Source organism: Macaca thibetana, chromosome 4, assembly GCF_024542745.1.
Source record: "Macaca thibetana thibetana isolate TM-01 chromosome 4, ASM2454274v1, whole genome shotgun sequence".
In the NCBI taxonomy this organism is placed as follows: Eukaryota; Metazoa; Chordata; class Mammalia; order Primates; family Cercopithecidae; genus Macaca; species Macaca thibetana.
The window spans coordinates 35,476,164-35,502,847 of record NC_065581.1 but is presented as its reverse complement, the minus strand read 5'-3'; the positions used below and the strand labels follow the sequence as shown (position 1 = coordinate 35,502,847).

Sequence of the window (26,684 nt, the reverse complement as noted above, 5' to 3'; positions counted from 1 at the left end):
GGGGGGGGTGGGGTGCCAAGTCTCGCTCTGTCACCTAGGCTGGAGTGCATTGGCAGGATCACTGCTCTCTGCAACTTCCAGTCCCCCATACACCTCCCTGGTCTCTAAGTGATTCTCCCACTTCAGCCTCCCAAGTAGCTGGGACCACAGGCACCTGCCACTATGGCCAGTTAAGTTTTTGCATTTTTAGTAGAGACGGAGTCTTGCCATGTTGCCCAAGCTGGTCTCAAACTCCAGAGCTCAAGCGATCTGCCCACCTCGGCCTCCCAAAGTACTGGGATTACAGGCATGAGCCACTGTGACCGGCTGAAATGTCCTGATTTTTAAATGTTGGCAATATATTCAGGTATTTTTAACACACTGAAGACCAAATATGAAGCACATCTGTAGGCAGAATGTAGTCCTTGGGCTACTCCTTTGTAACCCCTGTACTAAAGATGAGAAGCATAAACCACTCCTGTTTCCAGATACAGCCACTGCTAACTATTTCTTCTGACCTTTTAGAAAATTTCTGTGCACTGTATTCTGAGCTGAGATTGCCCCATTGCACAGAATATTCTGTGCAATATATATATGTGTGTATATATATATAACATAAAATTTTCTATGCATGTGTATGTATGTAAAATTATATATATAAACTTTTTAAACAGCTGTAGTTACTGCTGTTGATTATCTTTAATCTTCAGAGTAGTAGATACCAAGGCCCTTATACCTCCATTGTTTGAGTGGGAACTGAATTTAGTTGTCCAGGTACTTGGATAGGCTGATCATATATACATATATATACACATACACGTATATACAAATACACAAACGTGTGTAAAAATACACACGTGTGTTTGTGTGTGTATGTATATATATATATTCTTTTTTGAGACAGGATCAAAAAGGTAGGTTTTTATACGAAAGGTCCTGGTTTTGTTTTTTTTTGTTGGGGTAACAGGGTCTTGCTCTGTCATCCAGGCTGGAGTGCAGTGACGTGATCATGGCTCACTGCAGCCTCGACTTCCCCGGCTCCAGCAATCCTCCCACCTCAACCTCCCGAATAGCTGGGACTACAGCTGTGTGCCAGCATGCCTGGCTAATTTTTAAAATTTTTTGTAGAGATGGGGTCTCCCTGTGTTGCTCTGACTGGATTTTTATTTTGTTTTATTTTATTTTCACATCAGAGAGATAATGTGCAAATGTCATAACAAGGTTTGAGGGAGGCACATGTCTCACGTAAGTGTGAACACCCAATCATCACGCTTATGAACTACAAAAGGATCAATATTTTAAAAAATTAACAATGTTCTGGGTGTGGTGGCTCATGTCTGTAATCCCAGCACTTTGGGAGGCCGAGGCAGGCAAATCGTATGAGTCTAGGAGTTTGAGACTAGCCTGGGCCACATAGGGAGACCCCAACTCTACAAAAAATACAGAAATTAGCCAGGCATGGTGACATGAGCTTGTAGTCCCAGCTACTCGGGAGGCTGAGATGAGAGGATCACTTCAGAAGATGGAGGTTGGCCGGACACAGTGGCTCACGCCTGTAATCCCAGCACTTTGGGAGGCCAAGGCGGGTGGATCACGAGGTCAGAAGATCGAGACCATCCTGGCTAACACGGTGAAACCCTGTCTCTACTAAAAATACAAAAAAATTAGCCGGGTGTGGTGGCGGGTACCTGTAGTCCCAGCTACTCGGGAGGCAGAGGCAGAAGAATGGCGTGAACCTGGGAGGCAGAGCTTGCAGTGAGCCGAGATTGTGCCACTGCACTCCAGCCTGGGCGACAGAGCAAGACTCCGTCTCAAAAAAAAAAAAAAAAAAAAAGGATGGAGGTTGCAGTGAGCTGAGATTGCCCCATCGCACTCCAGCTTGGGTGAGAGAGCAAGACCCTGTCTTAAAATAAACAAGGCTGGGCATGATGGCTCATGCCTGTAATCCCAGCACTTTGGGAGGCCGAGGTAGGCGGATCATGAGGTCAGGAGTTCGAAACCAGCCTGCCCAACATGGTGAAACCCCGTCTCTAGTAAAAATGTAAAAATTAGCTGGGCGTGGTGGTGTGCACCTGTAATCCCAACTACTCAGGAGGCTGAGTCAGGAGAATCGCTTGAACCCGGGAGGCAGAGGTTGCGGTGAGCTGAGGTCGCACTGCTACACTCCAGCCTGGAAGACAGAGCAAAACTGTCTCAAAAAAAAAAAAACAAAAAACAAAAAACAGTGTAGTGGTGGACTTTGTCATTTGAAATATAGTAAAATCGCTTCTCATTAAGCAACAAATTCTTATCCAGTAATTATGTATAATTTTATTAAAACTTAGTTTTGCTTTGTTAAGAAGTAAACTAGTAGTAAGCTCATCTGACAATACTATTTACATGATATTGTCGGAGAACAAGAAACCCAAAATGCAACAGGGCTAAAACTGAAAAGGTTTAACTCTTTATTTTTATTTTTAAAATGAGACGGGGTCTTGCTATGTTGGCTGGCTGGTCTCAAACTCTTGAGCTCAAGCAGTTCTCCTGCCTTGGCCTCCCAAAGTGCTGGGATTTCAGGCGTGAGCCACTACACCCGGTGAAAGGGTTTAACTCTTTCTAAATCACCTTGTGCAGAGAAGATGAATACGTTTTTCACTTGTTGGAAGGGTAATTGATTTAGTAAATGGTGTTCTCATTTGCTAAAGTTAATGTTTGTCTTGGGAGTGGGAGCAGTTTATTCCCAAATATAGAGGATCAACCCCACTATGTACTGAGGTTTTAAAAACCTACCTTTTAAAATGAATAGTTGTGCTTTTTTTAGTGTGTTTTGAGCCTCAGGTCGGTCAAGTGTTTCTGAGGGTTCACACTTGAATTATTGTGCTTGAGGTCAGTGATTCACAGCCTCTTATGAAGCAGCCACCTTCTAATGATTGATTGAATGATACATGATGTGCTTCTAAAGTGCTTTCCGGTCAGCGTTTTATTTTCTAAAGTAAATTTTATTTTTTACTTTTTTTTTTTTAAAAAACACTTTGATAACAGGCCTTGAGTAGAGTGGAAACGACTGGCTAGGGGTTGGGGTTTGCATACAACTATGACAGGGAAGCCCTACCTTATTTTTAAATTTTTAAAATAATTGTATTTTATTATGACATAAACAGCGCTTATACTTCAAGTTGCCCGCTTGGGTCTCTTCCAGGTGTACTTTTTCTTTCTTTCCTGTTCTAAAGCCTTTTAAAATAAACTTCCAGTCTTGCTCTGAAGAAGAAAAATTGTTAGAATCTGAATGTTGGCAAAAAGTTTAAAAAAAAAAAGTTAAAAAAATAGAAAGAAAGAAAAATAATAAAAAATAGGCCAGGCGCGGTGGCTCACACCTTTGAGAGGCCGAGGCAGGCAGATCACTTGAGGTCAGGAGTTCGAGACCAGCCTGGCCAACATGGTGAAACCTTGTTTCTACTAAAAATACAAAAATTAACCAGGTGCCAGTAATCCCAGCTACTCAGGAGGCTGAGGCAGGAGAATCACTTGAGCCTAGGAGGCAGAGGTTTCAGTGAGCTGAGATCGCGCCACTGCGTTCCAGCCTGGGCATCAGAGCGAGACTGTCTCAAAAAAAAAAAAAAAAAAAAGAGACATGATTTGTGTTCATTGCAGATAAATTAGAAAGTTCTGATAAACAAAACAAAACAAAACACAAAAAAGCCATAATAATGGGACCCAGAGATAAAAATGTTAACCTTTTGATATATGTATATTCTAATAACATATTTTGTGTGTTGTACCTGTGCTTGCTTTATAAAAGTGGGGCATTTACTATATTCTAGATACTGTTTTAAGTGGTTTATATTTAATGTATAATTTAATATAATAATTCTAGGAAATGAATACTGTTATCCTCATTTTTTACAAAAGGAAAAGAGGCTTAGAGAGGTTAAATAAGCTAAAGTCACATGGGTGGAAATGGAATTCAAACATAAGTAGCCTGTGCTTCTGATTACTGTGTTTCACACATTGTATGAGTTTCTTAGTGTTGCTTAAGAAATAACACAAACTGGGTGGCTTAAACCTACAGAAAGTAACTTCCTTGTAGTTTGGGAAGCTAGAAGTTCCAAATTGAGGGTGTTAGCAGGTCCGTGATCCCTCTGAAGTTTCTAGGGCAGCATCCCTTCTTGCCTCTTGTTAGCTTTTGGTGGCTCCTTCCAATCTTTGGCCTTCCTTGGCTTGTAGCTGTATCACTCTAGTGTCTGCCTTATTAGTCACGTGGCTTTCCTTGTGTGTCTCCAAATCTCCTTCCCCTTATAAGGATACCAGTCAGCTGGTTGTAAGGCCCACCCTAATCTTGTATGACGTCATCTTAACTCATCTTAACTGATTACATCTGCAAAGACCCTGTTTCCAAATAAGGTCACATTCTGTGGTTCTGGGTGGACGTGAATTTTAGGGAGATACTATTTAACCTATTGCCCACCTTGTTGTGCAATCTGTTCTTCACTGAATGATATCTTATAACCGTTTTCCCAGTCTTAATAAATACAGTTCAACACTTACCTTTAAAAGTTTTGTAGTGTTATATAGATATGATTAATAATCTTTTCATTGGATATCTAGATTGTTTACATTTTTTTCAATATAAATTCAGTGTTGAACATTTCTCATAGTTAAATCTTTGCTTGCATCCCTATTTCCTTACAATTTATTCCTAGAATTAGATTGCTGGGCTAAGGATTGCTGGGCTAAATATAAACATGGCTTTTAATGCTCTTAATACTTAATTGCCAGATTGTCTTACACCTCATAAAGATTGGACGCATTTGTGTTTCTGCCATTACCGTAACGAGTGACTGTTTCTTTGACCATCTCATCAATGTAACACATAATATTTTTTTTTTCCAGTTTCATAGGTAAAAAAATGTGATCCTGTTTTAATTTGTATTTTGCCATTCCTTTTTTTTTTTTTTTCCCTCCCAACTTTTAGGTTCAGAGGTACACGTGCAGGTTTGTTATACGGATAAATTGCGTGTCATGGGATTTAGTGTACAGATTGTCGCCCAGATAGTAAGCATAGTACCTGACAAGTAGTTTTTCGATCCTCACCCCCCTCCCACCCTTTTTTGTCATTTCTCGTGCGTACTTTCATGTGCTAAAGGTCTGTTATATTTATCTTATGAATTTACTGAACTTGCACTTTTGTCTTTTTTCCACGAAGAGCTTTACCTTTTTGGGAAATGAAATTTCTTTCTTTTTTTTTTGAGACAGAGTCTGGAGTGCAGTGGCGTGATCTTGGCTTACTGCAAGCTCTGCCTCCTGGGTTCTCACCCTTTTCCTGCCTCAGCCTCCCGAGTAGCTGGGACTACAGGCGCCCGCCACCACGCATGGCTAATTTTTGTGTTTTTGTATTTTTAGTAGAGGTGGAGTTTCACCGTGTTAGCCAGGATGGTCTCGATCTCCTGACCTTGCGATCCGCCCGCCTCGACCTCCCAAAGTGCTGGGATTACAGGCATGGGCCACCTCGCCTGGCCAAAATTTCTTTTTTTTATACTTGATTATAAAAGTAATAGTGCTGGATATAAAAACCCAACAAATTCAGAATGAAGCCCTATCGGGTAGTACTATGCTCTCTTTCTGAGTGATGAAATCATTTGTATACCAAACCCCAGTGACATGCAATTTACCCATGTAACAAACCTGCACATGTTTGTACTCGCTGAACCTAAAATAAAAGTTGAAAAATAAAAATAAATTAGGGCTGGGTGCGTGGCTTATGCCTGTAATCCCAGCACTTTGGGAGGCCAAGGCGGGTGAATCACCCAAGGTCAGGAGTTCAAGACCACCCTGACCAACATGGTGAACCCCGTCTCTACTAAAAAATAGAAAAATTAGCTGGGCATGGTGGTGGGCACCTGTAATCCCAGCTACTGGAGAGGCAGAAGAATCGCTTGAACTGGGAAGGCGGAGGTTGCAGTGAGCTGAGATTGCACCATTGCACTCCAGCCTGGGTAACAGAGCAAGACTCCGTCTCAAAAAAAAAAAAATTAAAAATGTAAAATTAGGTAATATTAAATATGTCAGTTCTCAGGCTGGACGCAGTGGTGCTCACCTGTAATGGCAACAATTTTTTTTATTTTTGAGACAGGATCTCACTGTGTCGCTCAGGCTGGAGTGCAGTGGTGTGATCACAGCTCACTGCAGCCTCGACCTCCTGGGCTTAAGTGATCCTCTGACCTCAGCCTGTCAAGTGGCTGAGATTAAAGGCATGTGCCACCACACAAGGCTAATTTTTGTATTTTTTGTACTTATGGGTTTTGTCATATTGCCTAGACTGGCCTCGAACTCCTGGGTGCAAGCATCTTCCCACCTCAGCATCCCAAAGTTCTGGGATTATAGACATGAGCCATGGTGACCGGCCTGTTTTGTTTTTAATAAATGGCGTTATACTTTGGGGAACAACAACAAAAAACAGTAAAGCTGCTTGTAATACTAGAAGCTAATAACTTGTCAGTTTGTGTTCATATACATACATACATAGCTACTCGTATGCATATTATATATTTCAAATTGAAATATAATTGTGTATACATACTGCTTTATAGCCTACTTTTTAACTTATATTTATCTTTCCATATCTGTTTTTCATGACTCCTAGCATCCCTCTATTTGAGTATTCTGTAACTTAATCCGTCATTTATTGATTTTTTTCACTATTATAAATATCTCTGTTCACTTCATTATTTTCTTTTCTTTTTTTTTTTTTTTTTTTTTTTTTTTTGAGACTGAGTCTGGCTCTGTCGCCCAGGCTGGAGTGCAGTGGCCGGATCACAGCTCACTGCAAGCTCCGCCTCCCGGGTTTACGCCATTCTCCTGCCTCAGCCTCCGGAGTAGCTGGGACCACAGGTGCCCGCCACCTTGCCCGGCTAGTTTTTTGTATTTTTTAGTAGAGACGGGGTTTCACCGTGTTAGCCAGGATGGTCTCGATCTCCTGACCTTGTGATCCGCCCGTCTCAGCCTCCCAAAGTGCTGGGATTACAGGCTTGAGCCACCGCGCCCGGCTCACTTCATTATTTTCATCTCTCTCTCAATTCTCTCTCTCTTTTTTTTTTTTTCCTTTGAGACAGAGTCTCCCTCTGTCACCCAGGCTGGAGTGCAGTAACGTGATCTCAGCTCACTGCAACCTCCGCCTCCTGGGTTCAAGTGACTCTCCTGCCTCATCCTCCCTAGTACCTGGGATTACAGGCATATACCACCATGCCTGGCTAATTTTTGCATTTTTAGTAGAGACGGCTTTGCTGTATTGTCTAGGCTGGTCTTGAACTCCTGACCTCAGGTGATCTGCCCGCCTCGGCCTCCCAAAGTGCTAGTATTACAGATGTGAGCCACCGTGCCCAGCCTTCAATTCTTTTTTTTTATTGTGACATAAAACCCATGTATTTATTTAGGGCAAATTCTGAGAAGTGGAATTGGCAGGTCAAGGTATGCCCTTTTGAAGGTTCTTGATAAACATTGCCAGATTGCCTCCAAGAAGTATGTACCAATTAATTTTAACAGGCAGTAGAAAGCCTGATTTTGGATAATTATGTTTTTATCTTTACCAGGTAGATTTATCTGATAGATAAAAGGTGTTACTTGTTTTATTTTGTGTTTCATTGATTGCTGGTGAAGTCTTATGTCTTTTGTGTGTGTGATGGCTATATTTTATATATGTACTGAAATTTTTGTTTTGAAAATTATATTTAGCTGGGTCAGGTGGTGCACACCTGTAGTCCCAGCTACTTGGGAGGCTGAGGCAGTTGGATCACTTGAGCCCAGGAGGTCGAGGCTGCAGTGAGCTGAGATCGTGCCACTGCACTGGAGCCTGGGTGACAAAGTGAGACCTTGTCTTTTAAAAAAAACTTGCTCTCTCTCCATATATGTGTATATATATATGTATATATATGGAGAGAGAGAAAGGGTCTTGCTCTGTTGCCCAGGCTTGAGTGCAGTCCTGGAATCATGGCTAACTGCAGCCTCAACCTCCCAGACTCAAATGATCCTTCTGCCTCAGTCTCCCTAGTAGCTGGGACTACAGGAATGTGCTGCCACGCCCAGCATTGTTTTTGTAGGGACAATGTCTTGCTATGTTACCTGGGCTGGTCTGGAACTCCTGGGCTCAAGTGATCAACCCACCTCAGCCTCCCAACATACTGGGGTTACTGGGATGTGCCACCTGTGCCCAGCTCTATATATGATGTTCTCAAACTTGATTTTTAAATTTCACAGTATGTTATGGACAGCATGTTTTTTGTTTTCTGTTTTTGTTTTTTGAATGGGTGCATGGTATGTCCATTGTGGTTGGTCATATTTTATTTAACCACTACTTTGTTGATGGACAAGAGTTTTGCTACACTCTTTTTTTTTTTTTTTTTTTTTTGCTACACTCTTAACTAACTGAAGAGTTATCTGTATCTTTACCTTGTTGTTGGCCTAACGGGTTAAAATGTATTCATTTTAATTTGTTTTTCAGTTTTTATGAATGAGATTGGATATCTTTCCATATCTTTATTGGCCTTTTGTAGTTTTCTGTGACTTGTGTATTTTCCTCTCTACGTCACTCAGATTGTTATTCTTTTCTTCACTGATTTATGTGAGCTGTTTGCATATTAAGGAAAATAGTTTATTAGATTCTTGCGGTTCCTCCAGTTTGTCTTTTAACTTGGTTTATAATGTTTTTTACTGTGTGGCACTTTTTGGGTGAATTTTTATGACATTGACTCCAGCAGTCTTTCTTTTTTGATTCCTGCTTTAAAGTGCGGTGGCAGTGTGTGTGGGGGGGCGTGGTGGGAGGTGGAGAAATAATTCTTTCCCTAACTGTTATATAAAATTCACTTATGTTTTCTTTATGACTGCATAATTTACATATAAATATTTTATATAGCTGAATTTTTTCAATGTTAGTATCTTAACGTTTTCCAGATGATTAGTCAGTTTCCCATTCATTGAAAAATATACATTTCTCTGATGATTTGAAGTGCCATCTTTATCATATATGAAATGCTTATATATATTTGGGCTTGTTTTGCACTTTTTTTGTTGTTGTTTTTGCTATTTATTTTTTTGAGATGGAGTCTCGCTTTGTTGCCCAGGCTGGAGTGCAGTGGTGCCATCTCAGCTCACTGCAACCTCTACCTCCCAGGTTCATGTGATTCTCCTGCCTTAGCTTCCTGAGTAGCTGGGATGACAGGTCACCACCACCACGCCCGGCTGATTTTTGCATTTTTAGTGGAGACAGTGAAAGTAGAGGTAATAGAGACAGTGAAACTCACCATGTTAGCCAGACTGGTCTTGAACTCTTAACCTCAGGTGATTAGCCTGCCTGGGCCTCCCAAAGTGCTGGGATTACTTGTGTGAGCCACCGTGCTCGGCCTGTTTTTGCACTTTTTCTTGAGTTGCATTGGTGTGCATGTCGTTTTTCAGGGCCTCAGTCAGAGTTAAAAAAATTTGTGTGTGTGTGTGTGTGTGTGTGTGTGTGGAGATGCAGGGGGTGGTCTCACCAATTTGCTCATGCTGGTTGTGAACTCCTGGGCTCAAGCGATCCTCCTGCCTGGCCTCCCAAAGTGCTGGGATTACAGGTGTGAGCTGCTGTACCCAGCTGAAAGTCAGAGTTTTAATGTTTACTTAAAGGTGTTTTTAAAGGGGAAGTACGTTTCCTTATTTAATTTTCATTTTATCCAAATTACAAATGTATGGTTTAAAGAGTAAAGTAGTTCTGTGGGCTTGTTAAAAGCCACAGGGGGTTCTAGTTCTAGACCTTTTTCCTTCCTTAACTCCCCAGAGGCAATCTGTTTCAATCCTTTCAACTGATTTTTGGGTTTTTACCCCTCTCTCAATTTTTTTTAACCTTTAATCATTATCTGTTGACTTTACACAGGGAGATAAGGATTTTGCTTTGTAATAGCCAGTGTTGTGGTGAAGAGCAAAGTTCAAAGCCTCTGCTGTGTGACATTTGGCAAGTTACTGTCTCTGTGCCTCAGTTTTCTCATATGTAACATAAGGGCACCAGTTGTTAAATGGGAATTAGGTAAATTGATAGTATAAAGATTTGGGGGCTGGGCCCGATGGCTCACATCTGTAATCCCAGCACTTTGGGAGGCCGAGGCGGGCAAATCACCTGAGGTCAGGAGTTTGAGATCGGCCTGGCCAACATGGTGAAACCCCGTCTTTACTAAAAATACAAAAATTAGCTGGGCGTGGTGGCGTGTGCCTGTAATCCCAGCTACTCTGGAAGCTGAGGCAGGAGAATTGCTCGAACCCGGGAGGAGGAGGTTGTGGTGAGTCAAGATTGCACCATTGCCCTACAGCTTGGGTGACAGAGCAAGACTCTGTTTCAAAAAAAAAAAAAGATTTGGACCTCTGCCTGACCCATAGTAATTTTCAGTTTCACTGACCCCATTTCCTGTTCTCCCATTTTAGTTATTTGTAATTTGGCTAAATCAGTTTTCGTGTGTGTGTGTGTGTGTGTGTGGTTGTTACTGTTTTTGAGACAGGATCTCTCTGTCACCCAGTAGCACGATCATAACTCACTGCAGCCGTGACCTGGGCACAAGCGATCCTCCCACCTCAGCCATTCTAGTACCTGGAACTACAGGCGTGTGCCACCATACTCAGCTAATTACAAAAAAAACTTTTTGTAGAGACAGCTTTGCACTGCATTGCTCAGGCTGGTCTTGAACTCCTGAGCTCAAGTGATCCTCTTGCCTTGGCCTCCCGAAGTGCTGGCATTATGGGCATGAGTCACCAGTCTTATTATTTATCTCATTATAGTGTTTAAATGTTTATCAACGCTTGAGACATTAGTGTTCTTGGATTACTTTTCTCTCAGCACAATATTTTGCTGCCCTGAGCGTGATACTTGTCTTGATTTTTGGTTTGTTCAGTCTTTTTTTTACTATCCTCAAACTCCTTACTAACTTTATATATATATTATTATTATTTTTTTTTTTTTTGAGACGGAGTCTTGCTCTGTCGCCCAGACTGGAGTGCAGTGGCGTGATCTCCACTCACTGCAAGCTCCGCCTCCCCGGGTTCCCGCCATTCTCCTGCCTCAGCCTCCCGAGTAGCTGGGACTACAGGCGCCCGCCACCGCGCCCGGCTAATTTTTGTATTTTTAGTAGAGACGGGGTTTCACCGTGTTAGTCAGGATGGTCTCGATCTCCTGACCTCGTGATCCGCCCGTCTCGGCCTCCCAAAGTGCTGGGATTACAGGCGTGAGCCACCGCGCCCAGCCAACTTTATATATATATAAAATTTATTCTCAGTAGGAGGTTCTGACACTGTAGATGTTCTGTCAGTTTTATCTTTTTGAAGATTCTTTTCCAGAACGTTGGACCTACTCTGATCTGGACTGGTTGAGCTCTGGGTCTGCACAGATCTCACCCCTGGGGTTTCTTTCAGCCTTTGTGGGAACCTCTGTTTCCTGGACCCCGTGTTTTTTGTTTTTTGTTTTTGTTTTTTGTTTTTTTTAGCTTCCTGAGACGGTAAGGGAGATAAAATTTGAAACGTTTGCATTCTGAAATTTTTCTTGCTTTGATACTTAGCTGATATCCCAGGTTTTGCTGGGGAGCAGTTTTTTAAGTTTGGAAATATTTTTCTCAGAATTTTGAAGGCACTGATCCTTTGTCTTGTGTTTTCAGTGGTGATGTTGAAATATTCTGACTCTTTGTTCTTTGAATGAATCCTGTTTTCTTCCCTCTCTGAAAACTTTTGGTAACTTTGCTGCGTCCCTAGTGTCCTGAAATTTGATGGTGATGCATTTCAGCATTCATTTTCATATATTTTGTTCAGCTTTGGTGAGCTCTTTCAGTCTGGAAACTCCCTTCTCTTGTTATTGGAAAATTTCTTGAATTGATCCTTTAATTTCCTCTCCTTCCTTTTCTCTGTTCTCTTTTATTGGAGCTCCTGTTTTTTCAGATATTGAACTTTCTGGTCTGGTTCTGTAATTATGTTTTCTTTTTACCTTTTGACAAAATGTTTTCTTTGTTTTCTGGGTGATCTCAGCCTTGTTTCCTTCAAATTGTGTTTGTTTGTTTATTTATTTATTTATTTATCTGGGACGGAGTCTCGCTCTGTCGCCCAGGCTGGAGTGCAGTGGAGCAATCTCAGCCTACTGTGAGCTCCGCCTCCCGGGTTCATGCCATTTTCCTGCCTCAGCCTCCCTAGTAGCTGGGACTACAGGCGCCCGCCACCACGCCTAATTTTTTTTTTTTTTTTGTATTTTAGTAGAGACGGGGTTTCACCGTGTTAGCCAGGATGGTCTCGATCTCCTGACCTCGTGATCCGCCCGTCTCGACCTCCCAGAGTGCTGGGATTACAGGCGTGAGCCACCGCGCCTGGCTGTGTTTTTTTATTTATTTACTTTAGTTTTGTTTGTTTCATATTAGATGCTTTACCATAAATATATTGTGGTTCTTGACTACATACACCTATTAAAAAAATTTTGTTTTAAAGAGACAGGTTTTCTCTTTGTTGCCCAGACTGATCTTGAACTCCTGGGCTCATGCAATCCTCACACCTCAGCCTCCCAAAGTGCTGGGGTTAGAAGTGTGAGCCACCACACCCGGCCCACCACATACTCCTGTTTAAGAGTGGAACACAAAAAGAGGATTTGAGTTGGGCACAGTGGCTGACACCTGTAATCCCAGCACTTTGGGAGGCCAAGGTGAGTGGATCACCTGAGGTCAGGAGTTCGAGACCAGCCTGGGCAATGTGGTGAAACCCCCATCTCTACTAAAACTACAAAAATTAGCCATGCATGGTGGCGCACACCTGTAGTCCCAGGTACTCAGGAGGCTGAGGCAGGAGAATTGCTTGATCCCAGGAGGTGAAGTTTGAAATGAGCTGAAATTGTGCCACTGCACTCCAGCCTGAAAGACAGACCGAGACTCCATCTCAAAAAAAAAAAAAAAAGAGTGGAAGCTATGGGCATGACTATGACTATAGGGTTTAACTGTGGGCTTAACAGCCCCACCCATTTCCTCCAGGGTGGGGCGGTCACTGGGCTATGCAGTGTTGTGACTACATTAGGGGATCTGAGGCCTAACTAGTGGGTTTAAGCAGATGTATAACCTCTCCTGTTTTTGTACATGTGGTTATTCCTGAACTGTTTTGGGATACTTATTGTAAACCAGGTTGCTGTTCTACTTTTCCCACTGCTGGCTAAGGAAGATTCAACTTTTTCAGGTTGGCTAAGTAATTTACCACTTGTCTACTTCCCAGTTCCCTTAATTAAGTTGCCTCAGTTACCATTTTGTCCTAGTGAATTCACGCCTTTTTCCCCATCCCTGTATTTTAGGAGGGCTTAGGAAGGGAGCTGAGGCTAATGCATGCATTCAGCCTTTAGTCTTTAACTGGAAACTGAAAGGAAGTACTGGATTTGCATCTAAAAGTTTTTATTCTGCCTTTCATTCTTACAATTTATATGGTTTTTTGGATATGATGTAACCTTTTGGTATACCAGTTGAATGATCCATTAAGTTTTGACCGTGTTATTGCCACATATATTATACAGATAACTTTCTCCAAATGGACTGAAAGGCTAAAGAACAAACTGTAGATGGTTATCTCTGGTTGATGGGATTAGTTGTTTTTGTTTCTTTGTGCTTTTACTTTATTTTTGCTTTTTTTGGGACAGGATCTTGATCCTCACCCAGGCTTGCGGTGCAGTGGTGCAATCATGGCTCACTGCAGCCTCCACCTCCCAGACTCAGTTGATACTCCCACGTCAGCCTCCTGAGTAGCTGGCTGTATAGGCACATGCCACCACACCTGGCTACTTTGTGAATTTTTTGTTGCCCAGGCTGCCTTGAACTCCTGGGCTTAAGTGATCCGCCTGCCTCAGCCTCCCAAAGTGGTGGTATTACACACCCAGGGCCCTGGCCTTTGTGCTTTCACTTTAATTTATAAATTTTTCTATATTAATATGCATTACTTGTATAATTGGGGAAAATAGTATTTAAGTAGAGAAAAAATTGCTAGTTAATCAAATCCTTGGATGAAAGTTAGCTTTAGGGATCAGTGTGCTCCTCTGTTACATAATCCTAAATCTATCAAGAGTTGTGCTATGTCTTTTACCTCTTTTAGGTAATCTGCAATTAGAAACACTAATTTTAGGGGGTGTGTATATCATTTCTCCTTAACTTTTCTTTTTTTTTTTTTTTTTTTTTTTTGAGACGGGGTCTCAGTCTGTCATCCAGGCTGGAGTGCAGTGGCTCACTGCGACCTCTGCCTCCCAGGTTCAAGTGATTCTCCCACCTCAGCTTCCTGAGTAGCTGGGACTACAGGCACATGCCACCACAACTGGCTAATTTTTGTATTTTTTTTTTTTTTGTAGAGATAGGGTTTCACCATGTTGGCCAAGCTGGTCTCGAACTCCTGACCTCAAGTGATCTGCCCGCCTCAGCCTTGCAAAGTGGAAGTGGGTGGGATTACAGGTGTGAGCCACCGTGCCCGGCCCTATCCTCATCTTTTAATTTTGAAGATTTTCTAACAAAAGAAAAGTTGAGATACTAACACAGTGATTTTGTATACTCTTCACATAGGTTCGCCAGTTATCACGATTTTGCCACATTTGCTTTATCTTGACTGAAGTATAATTTGCATACCATAAGTTAACCCATTTTAAATGTATAATTCAGTGATTTTTAGTAAGTTTATCTGTCTGCAACCATCACCCCAATCCAGTTTTAGAACACTTTCATTAATCCAGTAAGATTTTTTTTCTGTTTACAGTTAATCCATACCCACCCCCCCCCAGCCTTAGGTAACCACTAATCTTTTTTTGTCTCTAAAGATTTGCCTTTTTGGCCAGGCGGGGTGGCTCATGCCTATAATCCCAGCGCTTTGGGAGGCCGAGGTGGGTGGGTTGCCTGAGTTCAGGGGTTCAAGACCAGGCTGGCCAACATGGTGAAACCCCGTCTCTACTAAAAATACAAAAAATTAGCCAGGCGTGGTAGTGGGTGCCTGTAATCCCAGCTACTCGGGAGGCTGAGGCAGGAGAATTGCTTGAACCCAGGATGCCAAGGTTGCGGTAAGCCGAGATTGCGCCACTACACTCCAGCCTGGGCAACAAGAGTGAAAATCCATCTCAAAAAAAAAAAAGAGTTGCCTTTTCTCCACATTTTTTTTTAAGTGGAAATCATGTAATGTGTAGTCCTGTATCTGACTTGTTTCTCTTAGCACAGTGTTTATGATGTTCATTTGTGTTTTAGCATATATCAGTATATCATTCATTTTTGCTGAGATGTGGTATGGATATACCACATTTTGTTTACTTATTTATGTTATGTTAATTAGCTTTGTATCTAGGTGTGTTAAGTCTGAAGTCAGATGACTCAGTAGTCAATTTTATGTATGTTTGAATTTATGGTTAATTGTGAGGCCTTCACACACAGTTATTCATGTTATTACACAATTATTACAGGCAGTAATAAAAGTAACAACCACATCGATGGTTCCGGAGACCAGTGCACAAGTCATGTGGTTCTGGAAGTCTTTTGACTGGCAATTGGTGGGAGGGGTGTTTGTCGCTGTTTCTCTTGGGCAGAGCCTCCACAACAGCTGCCTTGTCAAAAGAAGGCCTCAGACTGGGCGTGGTGGTTCACGCCTCTAATCCCTGCACTCAGGAGGCCAAGATGGGAGGATCACTTGAGCCCAGGAGTTTGAGACCAGCCTGGGCAGTAAAGTGAGACCCTGTCACTACGTAAAAAAAAAAAAAAAAGCTGGGTGTGATGGTACACACCTTTAGTCCCAGCTACTCCGCAGGCTGAGGTAGGAGGATCACTCGAGCCTAGGAAGTTGAGGCTGCGGTGAGCCATAATCATGCCACTGCCTTCCAGCCTGGGCAACAGAATGAGACTGTCTCATAAAAACAAGACTCATGCCTGTAATCCCAGCACTTTGGGAGGCCGAGAAGGGTGGATCACCTGAGGTCAGGAGTTCCAGACCAGCCTGGCCAACATGGTGAAACCCCGCCTCTACTAAAAATACAAAAAATTAGCCAGGTGTGGTGGCGGGTGCCTGTAATCCCAGCTACTCGGGAGGCTGAGGCAGGAAAATTACTTGAACTCAGGAGACGGAGGTTGCAGTGAGCCGAGATTGCGCCATTGCACTCCAGCCTGGCGACAAGAGCGAAACTCCATCTCTAAAAAAAAAAAAAAGAAAGAAAAAGAAAAAAAAATTAGCCAGGCATTAATTTTTTAAAATAGTAGCCCCAGCTACTTGGGAGGCTGAGATGAGAGGATTGCTTGAGCCCAGGAGTTCTAGGCTGCAGAGAGCTATAATCCTGCCACTGCACTCCAGGCTGGGCAACAGAGTGAGACTGTCTCCAAAAAAGAAAAAAGAAGGTTTCAGAGTTCTCACAGGTAGCCTCTGAAGGCATCTTGGATAAGGCTGAGTCTTGACTGTTTTTGTGATCTTTTGTAGATGGGTCTGTTATTATTATTTTAGCCGCTTTTTACTTTTTATCAGTTTATTTTAGGTCTTGGGTGGCACCATGTAACAAAAGTAGGTGTTATCATCTCAGTCTATTACGCATGTGTTTATCAATTTGAGGGGTGAACATCACTGTGGGCTGAATGTTACTTGATGTGAGAGAGTATTTTGAGACATTAGGATCACAGATCATTATGTCAATTTATAAGTTGATGTACATTTGAATTTTTACTTACTGGCTATATTATGAATAAAACTGCTGTGAACATTTCACTTGTGAGACTGTGTGGACATATTTTTAAATTTCTCTTGGGTAGATACATAGGAAGGGAATTGTTAATTTGTATGGTAAAGTTATGTATAGCTTTTAAAGAATCTGCTAAACTGTTTTCCAAAGTAATTACCATTCTACATTCTTAGCAGCATTGTATGAGAGTTCTGTCAAGCTTTTATACTTTTTTTTTCCTGAACCATTTGAGATAACTTGCAAGGATTGTGAGATTTCACCTTTAAGCCCTTCAGCAAATACATCCTGAGAGAACAAGAGCATCATCCTACATGACTACAGTATCATTGTCACCCCGAAGGAGTTTAACATGGAAACAAAAGTTTTGTCCAATATATAACCCAGTTTTAAATTTGTCCCCAGAGTGCTCTTTACAACCTTTCTTTTTTTAATGCAGGTTCTTCTCAGGGATCCTATGTTATCTTTGGTTGTCATGTCTCTTTAGACTTCTATCTAGAACAGTTCCTTCGCCTTTTGTGGGTATTCTATGACATTGGCATTTTTAGAGTTCATGCCAGTCAGAGCGTCCTATGTTGTTGGTTAGTTGTGATTAGAGTCAGATTATTTTGTTGGAAATAATACATAGATGATGCTGTGTCTTCTATTGCATCACATCAGGAGGCATATTATGTTAGTTTGTCCTACTATTGACTATGCTAAAATTGAATGTTTGGTTAAGATAGTGTCCACCTGTTTTTCTTCTTAATAATTAATAAGTAATCTGTGGGGATGACTCTCAGACTGGGAATATCCTGTTTTCCCAACAGTCTTCCTCCGCACTGTTTTAGTATCTATTGATAATCCTTGACTGAGTTGATACTGCATAGGTGGTTGCAAAAAGATTATTATCTAATTTTGTTGTTCCATCTTCATTTATTATTTGGCATTCCTCTGTGTATATATATTAATTTTTAAATAGAACATATTAAATTAGAGTTATGAAAGGAATTCATGATGAATAAAGCCAAATTTTGGTCATGTGTTAGTTTAACATTGTGAGCCTAAGTGTATTTGCCTTACCTTCAGCTATACAGGATCCAAAGAAGGGGTATTGAGAAAGATCTCCTTGACCTTTGTAAAGCTTGAACTACTTAAACACCTTCACTATGTTTACATTATTTGGGGATGTGTGCTGCTTTTCTGTCTTTGAGAGACCAATCTTTCTTTAAGGAAGAATCAGAATAAACTATAGATAGATTTTGTTTTTTCCTCTCAGTTTTTAGTATCTTTTTCTTTGTAAACCAGATTGGATAGTTTTTTTTTTTTTCCCCATGTATATTTGGATGGCTTTATGATTTTTTGATGGGGGGAGCTGGTAATTTTACTGGTGATAATTATGCAGTGTCATGTAAAGAAGCTATTTTTAAAAGTCCTTTTATTCTGGAGTGCATAAGAAATGCCATAGTTGGATGAGCTATCTCAAACCTGTTTGGTTGTCATCTGAAGAGTTGGTTGCCCAGAACATGAAAACATTAACAGAATACATGAGATCGTTTGTAAGTATAACAGGACTTTCACAGGATATATTCTGTAGGCAACCTCTGCCTCCCGGGTTCAAGCGATTCTCTTGCCTCAGCCTCCCGAATAGCTGGGATTACAGGCATGCAGCACCACACCTGGCTAATTTTGTATTTTTAGTAGAGATGGGGTTTCTCCATGTTGGTCCGGCTGGTCTTGAACTCCCGACCTCAAGTGATCTGCCTGCCTCGGCCTCCCAAAGTTCTGGGATTACAGGTGTGAGCCACTGCTCCTGGCCAAGTATATGGCTTTTTAAAGGTACCTATGTACCAGAAAGCAGCCAAATATGTCCGCAGAGTACTTGGAGATATTGGCTGCAGAATGAGTGGAGTTGGGGGTCAGAGTTTAAATGCCATGTGGCATTGTTTGGCAGAGATGAAACAGAAGATACTTTGAAGCACACTGTCAGGAAATCTCAAAGACAAGAATTATTAGACAGTCGTGAAGTATTTTAATCAAAGGTGTATGCAAAAGTGTGGCATTTCTTTTTAAAGCCTGTGCATTTTTCACTGTATACAGAAACGAGGTTGGAATGTTGTGTCATAATTTCATGTTTTTGGCATTTTTTTCCTTTTTAAAAAATGAAGGCTGGGCGTGGTCGCTCATGCTTGTAATCCCAGCACTTTGGGAAGCTAAGGTTGGAGGATCGCTTGAGGCCAGGAGTTCGAAACCGGCCTGTGAAATGTAACAAGACTCTTTCTCTATTATAATTAAAAAATGTATTAAAAAAAATCAAAAACAGCCGGGCACGGTGGCTCACTCCTGCTATAATCCCAACACTTTGGGAGGCTGAGGTGGGAGGATTACTTGAGGCCCAGCATTTGAGACCTGTGTGGGCAACATAATGAGACCCCCATCTCTCTCCTTCTCTCTCTCTCTCTTTTTTTGAGACAGCGTCTTATCGTCCAGGCTGGAGTGCAGTCGTACAATAACAGCTTGCTGCATTCTTGACCTCTTGGGGTCAGGCCTCCTGAGTAGCTGGGACTACAGGTGTGTGCCACCAAGCCTGGCTAATGTTTTTATTTTTTTGTAGAAAAGGAATCTCCCTGTGTTGCCCAGGCTGGTCTTGAACTTCTGGGCTTCAGTGGTCCTCTTGTCTCAGCCTCCCAGAATGCTGGGATTATAGGCGTTGAGCTACCATGCCTAGTTTGAGACCCCCATCTCTATCAAAAAAAAAAAAAAAGATAATAAAATTAGCCCGATGTTGTGGGGTGCACCTGTACTCTTACTTGGGAGGTTGAGGCAGGACGATTGCCTGAGTCTAGGAGTTCAAACCTGCAGAGCTGTGAGTGTGCCACTTCACTCTCCAGCCTGGGTGACAGCACAAGACCCTGTCTCTCTCAAAAAACAAAACAAAAAGTTGCAGATATTTTTTAGAAACTAGCTCTCTGACCATGATGAGATACACTTGACTGCTGCTGGTTTATTGTAAGTTCCCTGTTAGGTAACAAACTTTTGAAAGCCATACTTCATTATAGATTTATCTGATCATTTCGTAACTGCTATTTTAAATCATATCCTAAAGTTTCATGAGCAACAACAAACCATAGATACTTTGTTTCTAAAGATAGCTCTTTCTCAATCACATTTTGTCATTCTGGGACTTTTTGGGTATCATATATTTTCATGTCTCTCCCGGGCCAGTGTTCCAGCATTTTCAAAAATTTCAGTTAACACTGAACCTAGGGATTGTTTCCCATTTAGGGAAGTATCCGTAACAGTTAAATTCAGGGGGCAACAAGAATGGGAGTTATTTCTAAATATGTATCTTTGATGGCAAATTGAGTTCTTGGAAGCAGAGTTATTATGAAGGCAATGACTCAGCAAAAAAACAGCACCATTTTGATTCCGGTGCTGTGGCATGCTCCTGTAGTCCTAGCTACTCAGGAAGCTGAGGCAAGAGGAACGCTTGAACCCAGGAATTAGAGACCAGCCTGGGCATCATAACGAGGGCCTGTCTCCAAAAAACCCACAAAACCCCACCATTTTAATTGCAGTCTTTATTCTGCTTTCATGTTCATAGTTTTTTCTTGTTATGATAAACATTTTCAAATATACAGTAAAGTAGAATAATACAATGTGTAGCCATTATATTAGTTTTTGGTGCTGTGATACATTACCACAAACTATGTGACTTAAAAACACACACATTTATTATTTTAGCAGTTCTGGAGGTCACAAGTACGAATGGTCTCCGCACTAAAATCATGGCGTCACCAGCACTCTGTTCCTTTTGAAGAATCTTTTCTTGCCTTTTTCTGCTTCCAGAGGCCACAGGCATTCCTTAGCTCGTGGCCCTGTTTCTCCTTCAAAGCTGAGTGCTTCTTACACTATTTCTCGGTTCTCTCTTTAAATTCCCTCTTCCACTTTTAAAGAAGTGATTGCATTGGTTTCATCTGGATAATTCTGGATAATCTCCCTATTTTAAGGTCAGCTGATTAACACCCTTAATTCGTCTTTGCGATATAACTTAACATATTCATAGGTTCCAGGGACTGGGACATTATTAGGATGACGAAAATGTTCTGAAACATGATATTCTAAACGTGGTGATGGTTGTACAATTCTGTAAATTTACTAAAAATCATTGAATTGTACAATTGAAATGGGTGGATTTTATGCCGCATAAATTATACCCAGTAAAATTGCTTTTTAAAGAGACCTTAGCTGGATGGGGTGGCTCATGCCTGTATTCCCAGCACTTTTGGAGGCCAAGGCAGGTGGATTGCTTGAGCCCAGGAGTTCAAAACCAGTCTGGGCAACATAGTGAGACCCTGTCTCTCTCTCTCTCTCTTTTTTTTTTTTTAAGTTTAAAATTTTAAAGACAGAAATTTTAGAAACTTTTAGGTGCTCTCCTTTCATTTTAGATGTAAATCTAGATTTCATTTTCTTTTTTGAGACAGACTCTCATTCTGTCACCCAGGCTGGGGTGCAGTGGTATGATAACAGCTCACTGCAGCCTCAACCTCCTGGGCTCAAGTGATCTTTCCCCTTCAGCCTTCTGAGTAGCTGGGACTATAGGCACGTGCCACTATATCCGGATAATTTTTCAATTTTTTTGTAGAGACAGAGTCTCACTTTGTTTTGCAGGCTGATGTTGAACTCCTGGCATCAAGTACTCCTCTTGCCCCAGCCTCCCAAAGTGCTGGGATTACAAGCATGAACTGTTATGGTCCTTTAGTGGTAAAATATACTTAACATTTCCCATCTTAATTTTTTTTTTTTTTTGAAACAAGATCTCACTCTGTCACCCAGGTTGGTGTGGAGTGGCATGATTAGGACTCACTGTAGCCTTGAACTCCCGGGCTCAAGGGATCCTCCCACTGCAGCCTCCCAAGTAGCTGTGACTATAGGTGCACACCACCCTGTGTAGTCCCAGCCTGGCTAATTTTTAATTTTCTTTAAAATTAAAATTAAATTTTGTAGAGACAAGTTCTCGCTATGTTGCCCAAGCTGAACCAATCTTGGGCGCGAGCAATCCCCCTGCCTTGGCCTCCCAAAGTGCTGGGATTACAGGCGTGAGCCACCATGGCCAGCCCATCTTACCCATTTTTAAATATACTATTCTGTAGGGTGTTAAGTATATTCACATCATTTTGCAGCCAATCTCCAGGATTCTTTCATCTTGCAAAACAGAAACTATGTACTCATTAAACAGCTACCCACTTTCCATATAAGTATTTGGCCTTTGTGATGGACTTATTTCACATATCATAAAATCCTCAAGGTTCATCCATAATGTTATGTGTTTCAGAATTTTCTTCCTTTTTAAGGCTAAATAATATCCCATTACATGTATACACCACATACTGTTTATCTGTTCATTTGTCAGTGGACACTTGGGTTGCTTTCACCATTTGACTGTTGTGAATAATGCTGCTCTGAACATGCATATTCTTTTTTAGAACTGCTTTCAGTTCTCTTAGATACCCAGAAGTGGAATTGCTAGATCTGGGTAAGTTTTAACTTAGTGCTCCAGCTTCTCTTCTGTGTCTTTTAATTGGCTTTGTACCTTCCATTCAAACTCTCCCTAGAAGCCATTATACACTTTTGAACTAATTCGTACCTATTATGTTGAAGGTAACAAACTTACTTCAAACTAGATAATGATAAAAGGGTTTATTTAAGGATATTTTTATGTTACACAGAATCCAAAGACAGAAATGTGTTTGTGCTTCAGGAACAACTAGACTCAATGACTTGAAATACCTTAGGTTTCTTTCTCTATGTGTTTTATCTAGATGTTTGCAGTGGTCTTTTATCTCTGTGGAAGAGAGCCATGACTGTCCAGAGCTCTCAAATGTGTAGTTATAGACCAGATACTATAAGAGAAACTTTCTCGGTTCCTGTTCCAAATTTCTCAGTACCCCACCTCCATGAGCCACCGTGCCTGGACCTTACAGAACATTTTAAAGAATTGTAGAGTGTATAGCCTTGTGCCTACCACCTAGATTCCACAATGGTTAACATTTTTGCCATATTTGCTTTCTTTATGTAAGATTTTTAAAAAATCATTTGAAAGTTGTAGACATTATATGACCCTTGATCCTTAAATGTTTCTGCATGTGTCTTTTAAAAACAAGGATATTGTCATACATAACTATGTACTATTACCTAATACAATAATAAAACAATGCCACCACTTCCTTTCTCTTTTGTGGCAGAGTGCTTATTTTTTATTTTCTACTTGTAAAATGGTATAGCTGCTAAAGACACAAGGACCAGTTCTAAAAAGTAATAAAACTAATGGATCAATAAATAGCCAGGAAAAGAAGAGAGGTGAAACAATTTTAGACGCCATAGGGCTAAATATTGGGTAAAATATTGATGTTAACTTTGTCCCTCCTCTGAATGTGATTTTCCACAAATTCTTTTTACTAGTTGTCTTCACATATTAAAGAGTATCTACGAGTGTATTTTTAGGTTGATAATATTGACAGTTGCCTTTAGCCCAACCCGAATTCCCTATTTGCAGTCATCTTTCTGTTTCAGTGAAAGTCTTAGTTTCTTTCCAGGCTTTAAAATTCATAGTAGTTTGTAATGTTTGGCCCCTCTTTTTGGTGTTCCATGTTAGATTCCTGTCACAGTGATGTTGGAAGGCCCTGGTTAAGAACATCTATTTTGCTGAGCCTTTTTCTGGCCAAATTATCTTTTTGGTCATTTAGAGATAGTAACGTCTTCTTGATTCTTGGTGGGTACATGGCTTTAGTAGCAATATTATTGGCATACCCCCGGTGAGGAAAACCCCTTGTGGTTCGGGATAACTATCTCTTGAAGCCCTAAGATGCTGCTGTTCATGCCTAATAAGATGGGTTCATTATTCTGTTTCCCATTTTAATTTGTGTCCAAATAAGGTTGGTAGTTTTCTTTTTCTCATAAATAATTTGTATTCTTTTGAGTTTCTCACTTGTTCAGAGAATGGAAAGAAAAGATATCTAGTTTTGTTTTTTTTTTTCCTTGAGAATCTGAGCTAATGGCATTCCTTCTCTATTTCTGATTTTATCTATTTTTTTTTTGACAGGGTCTCACTCTGTTGCCCAGGCTGGAGTGGTGCAATCTCAGCTCACTGCAGCCTCACCCTCCTAGGATCAAGTAATCCTCCCACTTCAGCCCCCTGAGTGGCTGGGACTATAGGTGTACGCAACCATGTCTGGCGATTTTGTTTTTTTTTTTTTTGTAGAGATGGGGTTTCGCCATGTTATCTAGGCTTGTCTCGAACTTCTGGGCTGAAGTGATCCACCTGCCTCTACGCCTCCCAAGGTGCTGGGATTATAGGTATGAGCCACCACACCTGGACTGGTTTTCTTAACTGTTTTCTACCGCCATATTTTTGAATGATGTTTCTGGCCACATATAAATATATAGGTGGTTTTTCTTCATAAGACTGCCTTATGGGCCGGGCGTGGTGGCTCACACCTGTAATCCCAGCACTTTGGGAGGCTGAAGCGGGTGAATCACCTGAGGTCGGGAGTTTGAGACCAGCCTGACCAACATGGAGAAACCCCGTCTCTACTAAAAATACAAAATTAGCCGAGCGTGGTGGCACATGGCTGTAATGAGGCAGGAGAATCGCTTGAACCCGGGAGATGGAGGTTGCAGCGAACTGAGATCGCACCACTACACTCCAGCCTGGGAACAGAGCAAGACTCCATTTAAAAAAAAAAAAAAAAAAAAAAAAAAAAAAAAAAAAAAAAGACTGCCTTATGTAAGTATATATACAACAAAAATAAATGTTCTATGTTTATGAATATATGCAAGATTAATTCTTTAAATAATTCGGTTTAATGGGGGTTACAATTCATTTATAGAATTCATAATGGTAATTAGTATGTTAAGAAAATCAGATGTTCAGAGTGTTATATAATTGGAAAATTCTGGGTAAGTTAAAACTTTTGAGTAGGTGTGGCTCTGAATGCTAATAATTGCCTAGCCTAGGGCAAATTAACCTCACCTGTCAGTGCCTCAGTAGCCTCATCTATAAAATGAAGGTTGAACAGAGTTGTATTTCATCAGGAAACATGCCAGTGTCACCAAATTCTTCTCCAGTTCAGGTTAACTTCATTGTCCATGCAGTTGAAACTGTGCTGTGTACCAAGCCCATCTTTCACCCTAAGAAGGAAAAGCTGCTTTGGGCCCATAGCCTCTGTGTGAGAGGCATTTGGAGTTACCTTTGTTTGAATGTCCCTGGTTAGCTATAGACTATAAACACTGAAGGCAGGGACCATACCTGTCTTGTAATTTGCTATATCCCTAATGCTACAGGCCAGGTGCCTAGCACAAGGGTAAATGCTCATTCATTAAATATTTGTTGAATGAATGACTGCCAACCAGGACATTTGCATACATTGCCTCTGCAGTCTTCACAGCCAACATTATAACGAGATAGGTGGTATCAACTCAGTGTTTTTTTTTTTGAGACGGAGTCTCGCTCTGTCGCCCAGGCTGGAGTGCAGTGGCCGGATCTCAGCTCACTGCAAGCTCCGCCTCCCGGGTTTACACCATTCTCCTGCCTCAGCCTCCCAAGTAGCTGGGACTACAGGCGCCGCCACCTCGCCCGGCTAGTTTTTTGTGTTTTTTAGTAGAGACGGGGTTTCACCGTGTTAGCCAGGATGGTCTCGATCTCCTGACCTTGTGATCCACCCGTCTTGGCCTCCCAAAGTGCTGGGATTACAAGCTTGAGCCACCGCGCCCAACTCAACTCAGTTTTGCAGATGAGTAAAACTGATGAAGAGAGGCTTAGCTGCTTGTTCAAAGCCCCAGAGCCAAGAGTTGGAGCTGACTTTAAAGATCAGTCTTCTTTTTCTTGAGATGGAGTCTCGCCCTGTTGCCCAGGTTGGAGTGCAGTGGCGCAATCTCAGATCACTGCAAACTCTGCCTCCCGAGGTTCAAGCGATTCTCCTGCCTCAGCCTCCCGAGTAGCTGGGATTACAGGCACCCACCACCATGCCCAGCTAATTTTTGTATTTTTAGTACAGACAGGCTGGTCTTGAACTGCTGACCTCAGGCGATCTGCCCGCCTTGGCCTCCCTAAGTGCTGGGATTATAGGTGTGAACCACTGCGTCCAGCCTAAAGACCATACTCTTAAAAAAATAAATAAATAAAAATTATTTCATTGTGGTAAAATCTGCATGACATTAAATTTACCATTTTAAGTATACAGTTCTGTGGCATTAACTATATTGGCAGTGTGCAACTATTACCATCATCCACCTTTTTTTTTTTTTTTGAGACAGAGTCTCACTCTGTTGCCCAGGTCGGAGTGAGTGCAGTGGCACAATTTCGGCTCATTGCAACCTCCGCCTCCTGGGTTCAAGCAATTCTCCTATCTCATCCTCCCAAGTAGCTCATTACAGGCATGCACTACGCCCAGCTAATTTTTGTATTTTTTGTAGAGATGAGGTTTCACCATGTTGGCCAGGCTGGTCTCGAACTCCTGCCCTCGAGTGATCTGCCTGCCTCTGCCTCCCAAAGTGTTGGGATTACAGGCGTGAGCCACCGCATCCGGCACCAGCATCCATCTTAATCTGTGCTTTTTTTCACTGTTACATTGCCTCCGTTTGTTCTTCAGGGTACTTTTAACCATCTGAAATTAGATTTAAAACTTTTTTGAAAAGAAACACTGAAGGAATCTGGAGGTTTAAACTTTTAGACTGCACCAAATGCTGGGTCAATGTTTTCCCTTTCGCATCACCTCAGCCAGCTCCATTTCATGAAGAATTTCTTGTTGGCTAATAATAGCTGAGTATGTTGTTTTGAACAAGAATACCTGCTATCATGTCTACTTTCTGACACTGAATTGGAGCTGTTTGATCTTATGCCTGCTGTTGCTCAGCCTAGTGGGCCAATAATTTAAATGCTCTGAACTCTGAGAAGCTGTGTACCCCAAATTTGTGACTGTGTACCTGCTTTATGGGTTAGCTCACTTGGGCTAAAGTCCACTTTCTGCCTTGTACTTGGGAAATGAAT

At 41.5% G+C, this 26,684-nt stretch overlaps 2 protein-coding genes and 1 non-coding gene across 5 annotated transcripts in view; 2 read left to right on the top strand and 1 right to left on the bottom strand.

The window, feature by feature from the left end:
* RPS10 (ribosomal protein S10) overlaps nucleotides 1-26,684 on the top strand; it is a 624,010-nt gene that overhangs the window by 356,753 nt on the left and 240,573 nt on the right. The window lies entirely within an intron of this gene.
* ILRUN (inflammation and lipid regulator with UBA-like and NBR1-like domains) overlaps nucleotides 1-26,684 on the top strand; it is a 114,515-nt gene that overhangs the window by 14,683 nt on the left and 73,148 nt on the right. The gene's annotated exons all lie outside the window — the stretch shown is intronic.
* Nucleotides 1,167-1,270, bottom strand: LOC126954085 (small nucleolar RNA U13). Its single transcript, XR_007725531.1, has one exon. It is a non-coding gene; the product is annotated as a small nucleolar RNA U13 (small nucleolar RNA).